At 45.1% G+C, this 16,019-nt stretch overlaps 1 protein-coding gene across 10 annotated transcripts in view; it reads right to left on the minus strand.

Annotated features, from left to right (window-relative positions):
• Smad5 (SMAD family member 5) overlaps nucleotides 1-13,588 on the minus strand; it is a 29,286-nt gene extending 15,698 nt beyond the window's left edge. For 2 of the 10 annotated variants that reach the window (XM_087591420.1, XM_087591412.1), the window contains exons 1-4: nucleotides 13,474-13,588; nucleotides 9,100-9,216; nucleotides 8,200-8,281; nucleotides 7,547-7,722 (exon numbers count right to left, since the gene is read on the minus strand). The gene's annotated coding sequence lies outside the window, so the exon portion shown is untranslated. Of the gene's footprint in view, nucleotides 1-7,546; nucleotides 7,723-8,199; nucleotides 8,282-9,099; nucleotides 9,217-13,089 lie in introns of all 10 variants that reach the window. The other 8 variants (XM_087591421.1, XM_087591416.1, XM_087591419.1 and 5 more) reach the window with 5 other exon arrangements.
• Nucleotides 13,589-16,019: the final 2,431 nt, after the last annotated feature.

Consider the following 16,019-nt stretch of genomic DNA (forward strand, 5'->3'; position numbering starts at 1 on the left):
CATTCCATGAATGCGTGAATCAACAACAACAACACACACACACACACACACACACACACAACACACACACACACACACCATCAGTGTTGGATGTAATACAACATTCAAACATACTTAAGGACACAAATCACACCAGCATCTCAAGAGATGAACAGAAATCCCCTGGTGATGCACCGGAATAAAAGCCTGAACGTGATAAGGACCCTAAATAGCAAATCTGTAGCCATCAGTCTATAAAGTTAGGAAATCTGGGAGCATCCTTTCAAGCTGATGACAAGGTAAGGGGGTGTGCTTTGCACACTCTTAATAAATACAATGTTCAATATCTTTGCTAGAGCAAAAAGACAAGAGAAAGAAATGAAAAGGATACAAATAGAAAGGAGTCAAATTGTCCCAACTTCCAGACAACACAGTCCTATAATTATAAAATGCTGAGAGTCCCACCAGAATAATTCTTACATCTGCTAAACAACCAGTAAAGCAGCAGAATCCAGAATCAACCCACGAAACAGCAGCTATCCTTTGTATCAACAGTAAACTTCCAAGAAAGAAACCATTCTCAACAGCTTTAAAAAGGGAGGACTCAATCTACTAAGGAGGTGACAAATCTCTAAAACACAACTATAAGGACACTGAAGTCATGGTCATAGTGTCAGGATTAACACTGCAAACGTGGCCCTACTGCCCTAAGAGATCTACAGAGGAAGCACAATCCTTATCAAAATTCTAATCACATTCTTCACAGAAATAGAAAAAACAATAGTCCTGCCAAAGATTCCAAATGATCAAAGCAACCCTGAGGAGAAAAAGGAATGCTAGAAACCCCACGACACTTAGTCCCAGTTTATTCCATAGAGCTAAATCTCTACGCTACTATCAGGAAAGGAGACATGTGGGCCAATGGAGTAGAATACAGGACTCAGAAATAAGCCCACACAGCAATAACCAAAAATATACTAGAAAAAAGAAAGGCTCTTCACTAAATGGTACATGAAATTTACATTGAACATGCAGAAGAATCAATTCCAAATGGATTAAAGATCTTAATAGTAAGACCTGAAACTCTTCAGACTGCTAGAGGAAACCATAGATAAACCCCATGAAGATAAATACACGCAACGACTATCTTAAAATGACTCCAACAACACAGGAAATGGACAAATGGAATGATAGGAAACTAAAGGGCTCTAAACAGAAAAGGTAACAATTAGCACAGTGGAGAGACAGAACTGGGGGAAAACTCTTCAGCAAGTGCACAGCAGATGGGATTGACACCTAGGATAATGAGCCATAAATAGTAACACTAAAAAGGTCACCCAATCAAAAAGTGGGCTAATGAACTGACAGTTTTCAAAAGAAGAAATACAAATGGCCAGCAAATGTTTAAGTATCCAACATCTTTAGCTATCAGGGAAATACAAACTAAAATTACTTAGAGATTCTAGCTTACTCAGAGAGAAGAACTGTCATCAAGAAAACAGCAAATCGGGGCTGGGGATTTAGCTCAGTAGTAGAGCGCTTACCTAGGAAGTGCAAGGCCCTGGGTTCGGTCCCCAGCTCCGAAAAAAAAAAGAACCAAAAAAAAAAAAAAAAAAAAAAAAAAAAAAAAAAAAAAAAGAAAAAGAAAACAGCAAATCCTGCGGAAGAAAGAACTCTTGCTCGCTGCAGACTGGCACAGCCACATGGGAATCACTTCAATGGTTCCTAAGGAACTAAACATTAAACTGCCACTTGATGCAGCCATACCACCACAGGCTCTGTGTCCAAGGGACTCTTTATATGCCCAAGAAGTAGGAGGAAGCAATTAAACATTCATGATAACACAGACCAAACAGAATTCTCACACACTGCAGCCCAGTCACCTTAGAAAACGCTTGACAGCATCCACTAATGCTGAACAGCCATCCCTATGGCCCACTAATTCTATTCCCATATATGTCTGACATAAATGAATGCTGTGAACCCAAAAGACAAGTACATGTCCACTGTATGTAAAAGTCCCAAATCATGGAAATGGAATTGATACAATAGAATATATCACTCCAGACACAAAATATGACTGAACTTCAGATATAAAAATGAAAAACATTATATATCATTCTATTTTATGATATTCAAAATAGGCAAAACTACTGGAGTGCTTTTTTTGACTTCAACTGGTCCTAAGAAGGAATCCCAAAAGCCTTCTGTGGAGCTTGAAATTGTATCTTAACCTGGGTAACGACATGAGGTTACAGATGGATACCTGTAAGATCAGTATGCCTCACCATATGACATACTCTATGTCCTACTTACTGTCAATTAGGTTATTCCAAGTTCACCCTCTGCATGCCAACAAGGGACCTAAGTGCCCCCCCCCATCAGAAATAAAGACACAGTCATTCACAGCAGAGCAGCAGTGCAAGCATCAACATGACTCCAGGTCTCCTTTGCCTTCAAGGCGCACATAAGTAACGCACCAGGCCCAGTGGACTTGCTCCCAGGGGTCGGCCCATGAATACTGAGGCTTTTGAGTCTGCTACTTTTATGGTCATATGCAAACAACATAGTCTTTCCAAGAATTCATGAGCAATTTGACTATGAAAAGATTAACAGAAACCTTTGAGAGAAATATATATACATACACACATAGGCAGACTCTCTCTCCCCTCTCTCTCTCTCTCTCTCTCTCTCTCTCTCTCACACACACACACACACACACACACACACACACACACACACAAATATACATGAACACACATAAAGATGACAGAAAGACATAAAATATAGACATTTGGGATGTTTTTGATTCCAGGTCTTACTCTGTAGCCCAGCCTAACCCTGAAGTCTGGATTCCCTTGCCTCTGCCCCGAGTGCTGAGATTACAAGCACAAGCCAGCACACCTGAGTCCTGATACAGATGTTACACATATTTCTGAAAAGTAAGTTACTGTTAATGCTATTGATGCTTGTGGAAGGATGCTGTTACCTATTGTATAAGGAAAATTGAATGTTCTCATTCACATTCACTCATTCACTGTTTATCTTAACAATTAATGCATGTTCATAATTTAAAATTGAGCATTTCCTTCTCACAACAAAATTCAAGAACTGGGGGAGGGAGAGATGGTTCAGTGGCTAAGAACACTGGCCACTCTCCCAGAGGACCTGGGTTCAATTCCAAACACTCATATGGTAGCCCACAACTGTCTGTAACTCTAGTTCCAGGAGACCTGACACCCTCACAGATAAAATACCAATGCACATAAAATACAAATAAATAAATGTAAAAAGGTGAACCACTGAAGGTATGGACTCTAATTCTTAGAACAAACAATCCCTCAGCAGTGCCTTTACTGTGAATGAACACTTTCCTGAGCCCCCACCACCACTGTCCCCGAGAGATCAACAATGTGGCAGAGCTTCTGTCCACGGCTGACTGCCACTGTTGCTTCTGTTAGAAGCCATGGAGTGAGGATGGCTCTATTGGCAACCAAGGGGATCTTGTTACTGACAAAGGTTACGCTTTCAATTTTTTGAAAAGAACACAGCTATTTCAAGAATCTCACTACTTCTTTCTAAGAATGTAGTTGCCGGGGCTGGAAAGATGGCTCAGTTAAAAGCAGTTGCTGCTCTTGTAGAAGACCCCAGTTTTGTTCCCAGCACATCTAGAGGCTCACAACTGCCTGTAACTTACTGGGCACAATGACTTGGCCTTTGCCACCAGCAAGTCTGACCTGTAACAACACCTGCTGTTGTGGAAGGAGCAAAGCTGATATAAGAGCCACCACTGCTGATGAGCTCTGAGCTGCTGCGTTTGGGTGAAAAGTTCTGTAGTAGCTGACTACATGAAGCAAAGCTCTCACCTAACAGCATCAACACAGTGCTCAGTGTATCCAGTGCACAGTCATTTCTCTATGTTTGCTGAGAGCCGGGGCTGGGCAGGAGAGAGCTTGCTTTAGCAATATACCCGCAGCATGCTAATGAGGTACACACTGACTTCACTCATACTTAGTTCCTACATCAGTCTAAGAGGATGAGTTTTTTGATTTTTGCCCTTGCCACCAACAGCAGGCAGGAGAGCTGCCGCTGCCCCTCACCTGCTGCAGTACTCAGGAGAACAGGCCTTGCACCTCTCCTAGCCCTGATAACATGGGTGCTGTCCTCAAGACTGATGAACTGGAGTGCATGGAGGAGCTAGTCCTACATATCCAAAATTGCAGAGTCTCCATGACAAAAGAAGAACATCTAAGAGGAATCCTGGTGAGGTTCCAGCATTAACAGAGGAGCAGAAGCCAGAGGCCTCATACCAGACCAACCAAGTCATTGCAACCAACATTTACAAGCAAAGAAGTGTAGACAAAAGGGTGTGCTGTGGGACCACTGTTACACAATACAGCTTCCACAATGACAATTTTTTTCCTTCTTTGTTGGAGGGAGAGATTGCAAGGGTGCATATAAGGGGAGGGAGAGATAAGTGGGTACGGGTGCATGATGTAAAATTCACAAAGAACTAATAGAAAGTTAAAATAAAAAGAAAAGAAAGAGAACATTTCAGGGCTGGAGACATAGCTGGACATTAGAACAAGGCACTGGGCTCAATTCAAAGCACCACAAAAAGTAAGTAAATAATTTAATGAAACTAACATATATTTCTTAGAGGAAGGGAAAAATCCAAATTTTTGAAACCTAAGTACAGACATGCTTCAGCCATACTAAAATCTTCACTAAGTAGAATTACATTTTTTAGAAAACATTCCTGGGGTTGGGGATTTAGCTCAGCGGTAGAGCGCTTGCCTAGCGAGCACAAGGCCCTGGGTTCGGTCCCCAGCTCCGAAAAAAAGAAAAAAAAAAAAAAAAAAAAAGAAAAGAAAACATTCCTATTTCAAAATGATTTCATCTAATTCATTTGGAGACACATAAATTTCTAATTTAAAAATTAAAATTGTAATTTAAATTTTTAATTTAAAAATTGACCAGAAGAGAATGGAAAATATTTCAGGAGAAAATAGAAAAACAGAAAGTATCAGAGATCAATCTAAGCATTGACTGTGTGTCTTATCAATGAGCTATCACCACTCAACAGATGAGACTATGACGTCAGGTAAAGGAGAAAACGTCGTTTGCAAAGGCACTGTCATAATAGTGACTGGTGCAGAGGTCACAGCCTCCTCTCAGAAGAGACACCAATCTACACATGAACTGTGAAGAGTGCTATCTTGCAGTTATGAGATATACCTGAGGTATCAAGAAACACACGGCACTTCCCAGGCACTTCCCAGTGTGCCCTTACCACAGATGAGGCTCTATCTCCAGATAGTAAACTCCAGAACCAATATCCCCGATCCCAAACACATGCTTCTTTCTGGACTATCTTGTTCTCTGATTTTACAAATGGAGTTTTCTACTTTCTGCTCAAGCATCAAGCACTAAATTACATCTCTCACCTCAGATTTCAGCTTTGGCCATCACTGGCTTAGGCTGCAGTGGTGGTAGCAGCAAATGTAGTTAGTGACAAGCTTAGGCAGCGGCTGGCAGAGTGCTGGAAGGCTTGTCCCCCAGCAGGATTACCCACAGATTCAAAGTTGCTCAGACCTACACAGTGATCTCCAGGACAGCCAGGGCTACATATCAGACCTTGTATCAGAAAATCCAAAACTGCTACGAGTGGGGGGAAATCACAAGGTGGGTTGAGGGTTCGAGAAGGGTTGATGGCAAGTGTTGAAAGAGGTGTTATTCTGAATAAGATGACTTGGCTGGGCCTCACTGAGAAGGTAGCAAATAAACCAACGGTTTCAGGAAACAAGCGGATGCCATCCTAAGGCAGAACAAAGCTCCTCAGGGGAGGTGCACTCAAGGAGCTCAGCACTGCCTGGGCATAAAAGTGAACGGGGAGAAAGCAAGGACTCAGTCAAAGAGGGAAGAGAAGTAGAGCAGCCATGGGAGCAACAAGAGGTCAGGACTAAGAGAGCTGTAGCAGAGAGCTGAGGAGGCATCTCAAAAACAAGACCGCACAATACAAAGATTGCTCTGGCTACTGGGCTTAGGCTGGAGTCATCTAAGTGAGCAGAGCAGGAGCCTGACAGCAGGGTGCTACTGCTGCGGTGGTGAGAAGCAGACAACAGGACTCCTGATGAAGAGATACGGGCTGTGAGAACAGGAGTCAATAATGACTCCAAGGTGTCACCCTGAGCAAGACTGAGGAAGATTGGGGTTTGTCACCAGCTGACTTAGAAAGGCTGATAAGGGGTCTAAACAAAGAGGAGGACTTTAATGGTACACACATTAAATGTATATAAAATGTTGCTAAGCTTTCAAGACTTCACTATCATAACATAGTAACATAGGTTAGTAACTCAAGAGTCTAGCACTTCCCTACCTTGACCAACACAGAACCTACTCTCCAACACTCTTCCCAAGAGAAAAAGCACATGGTCCATGCTCAGACTTTTAAATCCCTAGAAATCGCATCTCCCCCACTGTCTGCTCAAACTCTTCCTACTGCTTCAACCCAAAATCAAAGACAAGCAAAAACATTCCTCAAATTTCCCCCAAAGCTTTCAATCAAAGCAAACTCTGACAATATTACCCCATGCAAATCAATGCAAACAATGACCCACAACTCACCAGCACCTAAGCCAAACCTTTGAAGAAAAATTACAGCTAGGAGTTTAAAGGAATCAATCTCTCAGAACCAAGGGTAAAACATCAGATTAGCCAGACTCAGAGGTAGAATCCTGCCTCCTACATTTTTAAAGTGCTCTCAGTTTGCTTCGGTTTTCCACAATCAAGTCTATTCACCAACAACTGATCCATGAACATAACTACATGCTCATAAAGACAGCATCTAAGTGTTAAATGCACACACAAGACAAGCTTCACAGGCACACGGCCCATGAGCTGATTCCCAAAACCCAGTCTTTCATCAGCCTGGTTCTCAGGCCCATAAGTGATTCCATGCCTGTACTGGGGAGTGGGGGGTGAGAATGGGGAGCTCCTCCTGAGCCCCCGCTCTGATGAGAGGGACAGAATCCCCCTCATCCCCCCAGTCCTCTCCTGCTTCATCTTCTCTCCTGGATTTCTGACGCCATGTGAGCGTCAACCTCAGTTTTACACAGATGTTACCAAAGGCCCAGGTAAGGCTGAATTGCTTTTGGTTGTCTTGCCAGGTAACTGTGCGGTCAGGCTAGCCTTCCACCCACCCCAAAGAATGTGCATCATCAGAGTACAAATGGATTGTGAATGAAAGCATGTGTGTCTGTACATGGCTAATTTACCCTACCCAGTGCCCATGTGTACCATATGCTTCCAATGCAGAGGAAGGCCTGACGTCTATTTCAAGGTTTTCTAGGCACTTCCCTTTCCTGCATTCCTCCAAGTAAATGAGTTAGCTGTGAAGGGATGGCTCACTGTGGGACATAACTTTCCTGTATTCTTCACATTCAGAGTCACTCACCAGCATATACATTCAGATGTCAAATGAGGTTTAACAAGCTTTTCTATATCCTTAAATACACAGACATTTTGCACATATATGAATTCTCTTATGAGAGGCAAATTACAATACCATTTTTTCTCCAAAATTCTTCACAGGCATCTTAGGATGGGAATGACAGCTCAGAGGTTAAAAAAGATGACTCGAAGGTGCCCTTGCCCAGGATTCCGACACCCAAATCAGATGGGTCACAAACTCCTCCAGCTCCTGAAGATATGGCAGACGTCTCTGTCCTCCTCCACAGGCACCTATAATCATGTACACACACGTACACACACACACACACAGAGAGAGAGAGAGAGAGAGAGAGAGAGAGAGAGAATTAAAAATAAAACTTAAAAAACAATAGCCAGGTACAGTGGTGCATGCCTTTAATCCCTGCACTCAGAAAGCGAAAACAGGGTGATCTTTGTGAGCTTGCGGTCAGCTAGCATGGTCTACACACTGAGTTCCATAGACAGGGACACCCATCTCAACAACAAAACAAAACCTTCCCACATTTTAATCAGGAATCCCAGGTTAGGCAGCAAGTTTGGGAATCAAAAAGTTTGGGAATCAAGTTACTTGAAGCAAGCTAGCTGCAGATATATAACCAAGTTAACTTTCTAGGCTACTCAGGATGCAGTGTCAAAAAGCTCCTACCCTTCTGGTCCTAAAAACCAGTAGCCAGTTACCAACAATCACACGGGACAGACACATAGGCTGGACAGATGCACAGGCCGCACCTAGGACTGTCGGCAGGAAAGCTCCAACAGAGCAGGTGCCCACAGCTCCTCTAGAGTCACAGATCTAACTCTTCACACAACTCTGTAAGGGAGAGAGGTGACAGTCACATGAGCACTTACACTGTCTTCCTAGAGAAAGGAACAAAGAAAACTTCACTATTTTCCCCAATTCTGACTCCCAATTTCAAAACCATCAAGATGAGCTGGAGAGGTGGTTCAGTAGTTGCTGCTCTTGCAGAGGAACAAGGTTCAATTCCCAGGACTAACATTCTCTTCTGAACAACTTGGAAACCGGGCATGCACATGCAGGTAAAATACTCGAGCACATAAAAATTAAATTTAAAAGAGGACACCCAAAGTTCTGTAAAGCTCTCAAAGTCCTCTGAATGATGAAAACAGTGTCCTGACATTTCCCAAAGCAAAATCATGTTCATTCTCTTTGTGTCCAGTTGTCTATAACTTTTTATCCCCCACATCCAGATTTCTGTTTCCCAGTTTTTAACCACTCTTTAAGCTTAATCAGCTTCTGTAAGTCCTCTAATTAAGCAGAGCCTGATCTAGACGTATCACTCACCCCCACAGAGTCTAAGATGCCCTGCCTTGCCACCAGAAGTAGACTGTGCTTGTACGGGCTTGCAGGCACACAGCCAGACACAGAGCTGGCCAGTCTACTTCACAGAGCTCTCCTTTCAACACAACACAATCTCTGGAGCACAGACAGCTGTGTCTGTAGCATCCATTCCAATGTCCTGCAATGCTGTTCTCCAGCACCCTGTGTGCACCTGAGAGCACAAGGAAACACAAACACACACCAGTCTAGCTAGCTTTTCTGTTCTGGCCATCATTTAATTTGGATTCAACTGTAAAGAGTGGAAACAGAGGATAAGTTAAGATTCTCACCTCAGGGAATAGGAAGATGCAAATAAGGGAAGTTAGCAGACTTAAGTATTTCTACTTGTCCTGTCTTCCGTGGAGTACATGCCAGGATGATCAAACCTCAAGTTATGAGCCCACCATCTAGGAAAAAAGGCAGACCCCAGTACTTTGGGAAGAACAAAATCCTCTGTGAAAGCACTTATCTTCTGAGAGCTAAGTTAACCGTGCCAAATGTGGGCTCTCCTGAAGCACCTGCTCTGAGGGGGCCTGGGTGGCTGTGGGTGCCACTGCTCTCACTAGTTTCAGTTAAACAAAACAGCACACAGCAGATCAGAAGGTAAAGCTACAGTCAGAAATCTCACAAAAGATCAACCTTTTTCCAAATGTCTATGGAATACCAAGCTAGAAATCAGTTACAATTCAGACAAAGGTTGTAGTCACAAAAGATTCAAGAACATAATCTATTTACAAAGATGCACATTAATATTAATAACTAATGAAATAAAATTATAGGATCACATAAGAGAACTGTCCTAATAACAAATTCTCCTTCCCCCCTCCCCCCAAAACATAATCCCAACAAAATTAAGACATAGTAAACAAAGGCAGAGAGAGTAACTACTGGAATGACCTCTGTTAGAATTGAACCAAAACCTCCGACTTGGCTAGAAAGAAGGTGTTTGTATACATGTGTGGGCACATCCACACATTTATCAAAGCTACATAAAGAACCCAAACTAGCTGATTAATTTTGAAGAACCTTAATGCTCTGTAATTACATCACCCTAAGTTGTGAAACAATAAAGGTTTAAAATATGTGACCTGTGAGGTTTGGAAATTAGACAGTGGCACACGCTGTTAGTCCCAGCACTAGGGAGGCAGAGGCAGGTGGATCTTTGTGAGTTTGAGACCAGCCTGGCCTACACAGTGAGTTCCTGGACATCCAGAGCTATACAGAGAGACCTTATCTTAAAAAAATAAAATAAATAAAAATAAAAGATTGGGGAATTAGAGAATCCTAACAATCTAGTTTTTTAACAATTCTTCTGAAAGACTTCTAAATGTTCCATTCAGTAATCATACACATGGCATTCACGCTTTGGTTGGAGGTAAAAGATGTACGGTGGTGGTAATAAGTGGATGGCCCCTGCCCTGAGAATTCCAATCGCTAATATTCAGAAGTGGAAAAACAAGGTGTAAAAAGGCACAGGTCAACTTCCAGGGCTTGAAGAACCAGCCTTCGTCATGTTTTAGTGAGGAAGACTCTTGAATCTGTGCACCACAGCTTCCGTAGATCCAACTTTGCTAGCTTTAACTTTTCCAGAAGGCCCCCTCCTGAAGATAAGAATCAAACCTCAGGCTAAAACTGTCTATTACAGAAGGGAAAACTTGGCCAGTACCTGACCCCTTGGAGGCATGCTGACACACCACAGGATCTAAGTAAGGTGCCTTCAACACCTGAAGAGATACAATGTCCCTCCTACAGAGCACTAGGAGGTTAAGAACATAGGACAGAAATAAATGTAACACAGAGACAGTAAGCAGAGGAATGAAGGCTTGAGATTAGCTCTGATGTGGCTCTCACTGCCAAACCATGTACATCAGGAAAGAGCAAACACTGGTGAGTTATCAACAAGAGCTGTCATGATCCACACTGCACAAGTCCCTGGTAGATTAAAACCTACCATCAAAGAATATGCATGTGGAAAGAATGTTAAGTTAAATTTCAATGTTACTAAGAAGAAAAAATTGTAATTTTACTACCTGATCTTCAAAACATTGAAAGACATTTGTTCACCTGAGTTACAAATGTTTTCACCAGGGAAAACAATCTGCCTCTAACACGAAGGGCAAGAGATCACCACATGAAATCACGACGTTTGAGTCCATCATGCAAACAGGAAACAGACTGCCCAGGTATAATTATAGTTGCAGCCTAAAGTGCCTTCAGGTTCAGCCAGAAATTAAAGCCCAAGAAGGAGGGTCAGCAGAATTTACTTGCCTCTCTCTACCTCGCCACAGACTGCAACTTTTCATAATACTCTCACCATGTTACATAACCAACAGCACACAACAATCTGATTCAAACCTCATTAGCCATAGTCTGCCACTGTTTCACACTGCACTCAATGGATAACTTTGCGGGGGGGGGGGGGGGGGGACACATCATTTCCCCAGTTCTGTGGCGACCACCACAAAGAACCAGCTGAGCAGCTCCAGCTAGACTGTACACAAGGGTCTCACTCCTCCCAGGCTCCCTGCTCTCTTCCTTCTTTTCACTATGGTGCTATCCTATCATATGGACACAGAAAAGTCAGAATGTTTGGTGCAGTAGGGTATACAGGTTCCAGCAGCTAAAAGAGCAACCCAACCAAAACAGATAACCAGAGGTGATGGCACAGGCTTGTAATCCCTGTGGAGGCAGAGGTAGCAGTTCAGGAGGGCATCCTGAACTACATAGCAAGTCTGAGGCCAGCCTGGGCTACCTGAGCTCCTGTCTGGGAAGGAAGGAAGGAAGGAAGGAAGGAAGGAAGGAAGGAAGGAAAGAAGGAAGGAAGGAAAGAAGGAAGCAAGCAAGCGTGGGTGGGTCAGTTGAGAAGATTCATCTATGACCTACAGGAAGTGACAAAATGAATGGCATTTTCGACAAAGACACAGCAGAAGCTGAAGTGGTAATGCAGTTATCTAAAGACTGAGTGGGGAAGCGCAGAGAAAAGAGGTGCCACGGAAGTCACCACCTATCAATCATACACAAAATGAAATGTCTTTCGATCAAGGCCTCATTATGTAGCCCCCCCCCCAGATAGCCTAGAATTCACACATATATCTACGGGCCTGGTATTAAAGGTGTGGGCCATCATGCCTGACTACAAAATTATTTTTCCTCTAAGCATAATATATACAAGCTTTCAATAGGTTAGATTTTGATAAACTGTGTCTTTTGAGTTGTTTTGGACTTTTATAATTTCACCGTTCGTTTTAGAGGGGAAAAAAATGCTACCAAAAAGGGTAAACCGAATAATGTGATTTGTTACTACTGACCACTAACTCCTTCCCTACAAAATCTGGCCCATAACCTCTGACAGAGCAGCTGAGTGTGAGACTGTCCTGTTCTCATACAGGAACTGTTGACATTCGGCAGGCATTATGGGTTGGCCTCTAGCCGAAACACTGAACTACTCTAAAAGCGTTTCAAAACCTACTGGGTTTTCAACTTTAACGGTAACTCGCATACACTAAGAAAATCCCAGCGCTCTTTGTTTAAAAAAAGAAAAACACAGCCATACTTGGTGATGGTTCACTCCTGTAATCCCAAGCACTTGGAAGCTGAGGCAGGAGGATTGGCCTAAATTCAAGGTCTGCATAGCAAGACTCTGTCAGAAAGAAAAGAAAAATCGCATGCACCCTTTCCTCTTAGCTTCTGTAAAAGCAACCAACAAGCTCCCGCGATCACCCACTCTCTGTTGCTAGGTAGGGATCCACTTGATAGTGCTAGGCAACCGGCATGAGGTGACAAACTCCACCAGACTTGAAAACTTTTTCCACAGAAAGATAAACAAGATATACTTAGCACCACACCCATTTAAACTGCAAAAGCAGCCAGGAATACGCTACGCCCCCCACCTCCAGCTGCTCAGGAAACATCGTCTTTTACAATCGCGATAAAGATCTAGCCTAGAGCGCTCGGCCATCCAGGTTGGCCGGGGACTCCTTACGCCGGTGCCATCACCCCCGGAGTCCGGACACACGCTCCGGATAGCTGGCACACCTCCAAATACCTCGACCATCCTCGGCCAGCTCTTTCTGCAAAACTCAAAGTCCGGGCCAGTGAGCATGCTCTGACCGAAGACGGCCGTCACAGGGGAGTTCTCAAAGCTCGGGCTCCCGGCTCAGCGCTGCCACCAGCGCAGAGGAGAAAGGGTAGGGGGAGGGAGTGGAGTATGAACTTGGGCACGCATGCCCAAGTGAACCACAGGGACCCGGCGAGAGACAAAAGCTGCTTCGGCTCCTCACACTAAGTTTAGCGCAGCGCCAGAGCCTCGGCGGCGTCCCCAGAATGGCGGTGGGTCGGACCGGCGGGCGCAGGGGCGGGTCGCCGCGGGCCGGAGTGTAATTCCCACCGATAAGCGCCGATCCTTATCTCGCAGACACAAAGCGGCGGGGCGCGCACTCGGCCTAGGCCGCCTGCGCGGCTCCGTGGGCTGGGGCGTCGGTGGCGCGCCGAGGTGGCAGCGGCCTCGTCCGCCTCGCGGGGCCTCCTCAGCACCCGGGCCTCGCGCGGCGCCCCGTCCCGTCCCGCGCGGGGACCCGCTAGGCCTCCGCCCGCACGCCGGCCGCTTCAGCCGCGCGTGTCCCTCCGCCCGGCCCGGAGCGCCCGCCCCGGGGCCCCTCACTCACCTCCCAGCCGCCCGGGCGCGCTCTCCTCACGCCGTCGCCGCGCTGTGCACGCGCCGCAACTTTATTAGCAGCTCGGCTGCCGGACAAGCGCTCGGCGCCCGCTCGCCGGGGACCCGGATGATGGGGGGGGGGGGCGGGCGGAGGGGGCGGCTGGCGCATGCGCGGCGGGAGCGGCCGAGGCCTGGCCTCTGCGGTCCACGGCAAGCCTTTTAGCAAAACGGTCACCCTCGCTCTACAGAGCTGGAGGGAGGACTTTCTGGCCAGTATAAAGCGTTACAAAGTATCTCCATCCACAACTTGGCCGTTTTTAAAATCGTAATAGAGACCTCTTGCTGGGCATCAGATACTGCACAGCTTACTAGATGCAGCCATAACATCCCGCCCAAAGGGGGGAAAATCCTCCGCAGGTGGAGACTGTGCTGAACCCGGAGCTGAGGACGAGTGTCCATTTCTGAGGACACAGTCCCAGCTGTTCACGGGACACTGCCCCACATCTGGAAGCAGGATCTTCTCATCTCAAGCTTTAGCAAGTGGAGGCGTGGAGGTGCACGCTCTGTCCACAGGGTAGCTCTGCCCTAATCTGGCTGTCTGGCTTCTCTTTCCCTCCAAAGGGTCAGCATTCCCAGAAATATGTGTGGTATCTGTACTAGGGTACCGGATTTGGACAGCAAGGGAAAGCTTTTTAAATAGTTTTGTGTTTATTTTTTTTAAAGTCTTCAAAACTGATCGCCCTGTTTTCTTTTTTAAATAAATTGGAACTGTTTTAAACCTCTTCCCGTCAATCCCATGCTCTAATACCAATTCTGTATGCCCCAATTAAACAGTCTCTCGTCACTTTTATTGCCACGGCCTGAGCCGGGGTCACCTCACTTGATGCATAAATGGGGCAGTTTCTATGTTTTTCCAAACTCCAACGGCTTGTTTCTGTTTGAAAGAGTAAATAAATGCTGTGAGGAAGCATGCAACGAAGCAGCCATGTCAAATGATGATAGGAGAGAATCTCAGAGCTGGGGAACTAAAGAACATGGACTCCTACCAAGGGAAGGCAGCAGCTGTAGACTGTAGCCCACCATCTGCAGGGCGAAATGCGGGAATGTGGGCCCAGTATTGGCAGACCTTCTGGCTTTTCAGAGAGTGTTGGAAATTTATCTTTTTATACAAAAAGGAAGTCACACATTTATCTGATCAGCTTCCTCTTTGTCTCTTTCCTGGGCTCCCTGATCTCCGCCCACCCCCTTTTTTCCTTTTGACACTAAGAAGACTCACCCTAGTACAAGCCAAACAAAACAAACCCACGGTCCCAATATAGCCTGCGGGCCATCAACGTGCAATCTCAGGTCTCCATCTTAAACATCTTTACTACACCATAAACTTTGTGAACGAGGACTCTGTGTGTGTCGACTCTATCGTGCTTACTGATTCGTTGCTGTTGATTCTTTGCTATTACCGGCTCTTGGAAGGCATGGATTGTGGAGCCTGGCATGGATTTACAACTCCCAGAAGTACCTATAACCCTACCAAAAGAATGCCCGTTTCTCAGAATTGATGTTTGCAGAGGCCTTTGTTTACTATTGTGTATACCACTCCTCACTTCGAAAAACTAGTAAATATCATCCTATAAACAAATCGTGTGCATATTTGTAAGGGCGCTTTGTGAGCACCGGGGTCCTGCCCAGAATCGTGGGTATGACCCTCAAAGCGACTGTTTTCACTTCAACTGTGTATCTGTGTGCTGATCAAATCAACGTGAGATTCCAGGCTCTCAGGTGGCTTTGTACATTCAGACCAGCCTTCAGTTACAAGAGATAATGACGCAGAAAGGAAGGATGGGGACTCTCAGCCAATAGGATTCTTCCAGGGAACCGAGAAGCAGCCTAAACTTCACAGGATGTAGAAATCTGTCGGGCTTGCCAGAGGCATAAGGAAGTCGTGCTTAGGATAGTCAACTGGATCTAGGGACAAGGGTGGCACAGTGTGATCTGAACAGATGGTGCGTGACACATGCAGTGGGACATCGAGATTTGTAAATAAATATAGAAATATTTACAAATATATGTAAATATATATATTTGAGGTTGGACTGTCACCAGCTTCTGGAGCCTGACTTTTTTTTTAATCGATAGAGAAATCTATTTGTGGATCATTAAGCCCTGCAGCTGTCAACCAAGGAAGGTAGCCCCTACTTGCAGTTTGAAGACTTTCTCCGTCGTCCCAGGCAGCATGGCCATGAGACCCTGGCAGGTAGATGCCAGGGACGAATAAACACCCTAAATCAGTGGTTCTCAACCTTCCTAATGCTGTGACCCATTAATATAGTTCCTCCGGTGTGGTGACCCCCCCAACCATAAAATTATTTTTCTTGCTACTGCATAACTGGAATTTTACTGCTGTTGTGAATTGTAATGCAAATATCTGTGTTTTCTAATGGCCTTAGGCAGCCCCTGTGAGTTTGTTCAAACCCCCGTGGGATCCTGACCCACAGGATGAGAACCACTGTCCTAAGTGTATACAGTGACCTCCTTCTGCTAAGGACTACACGGCCTCAG

The sequence above is a fragment of the Rattus norvegicus genome, chromosome 17 (assembly GCF_021556685.1).
Source record: "Rattus norvegicus strain SHRSP/BbbUtx chromosome 17, alternate assembly SHRSP_T2T, whole genome shotgun sequence".
NCBI lineage: Eukaryota > Metazoa > Chordata > Mammalia > Rodentia > Muridae > Rattus > Rattus norvegicus.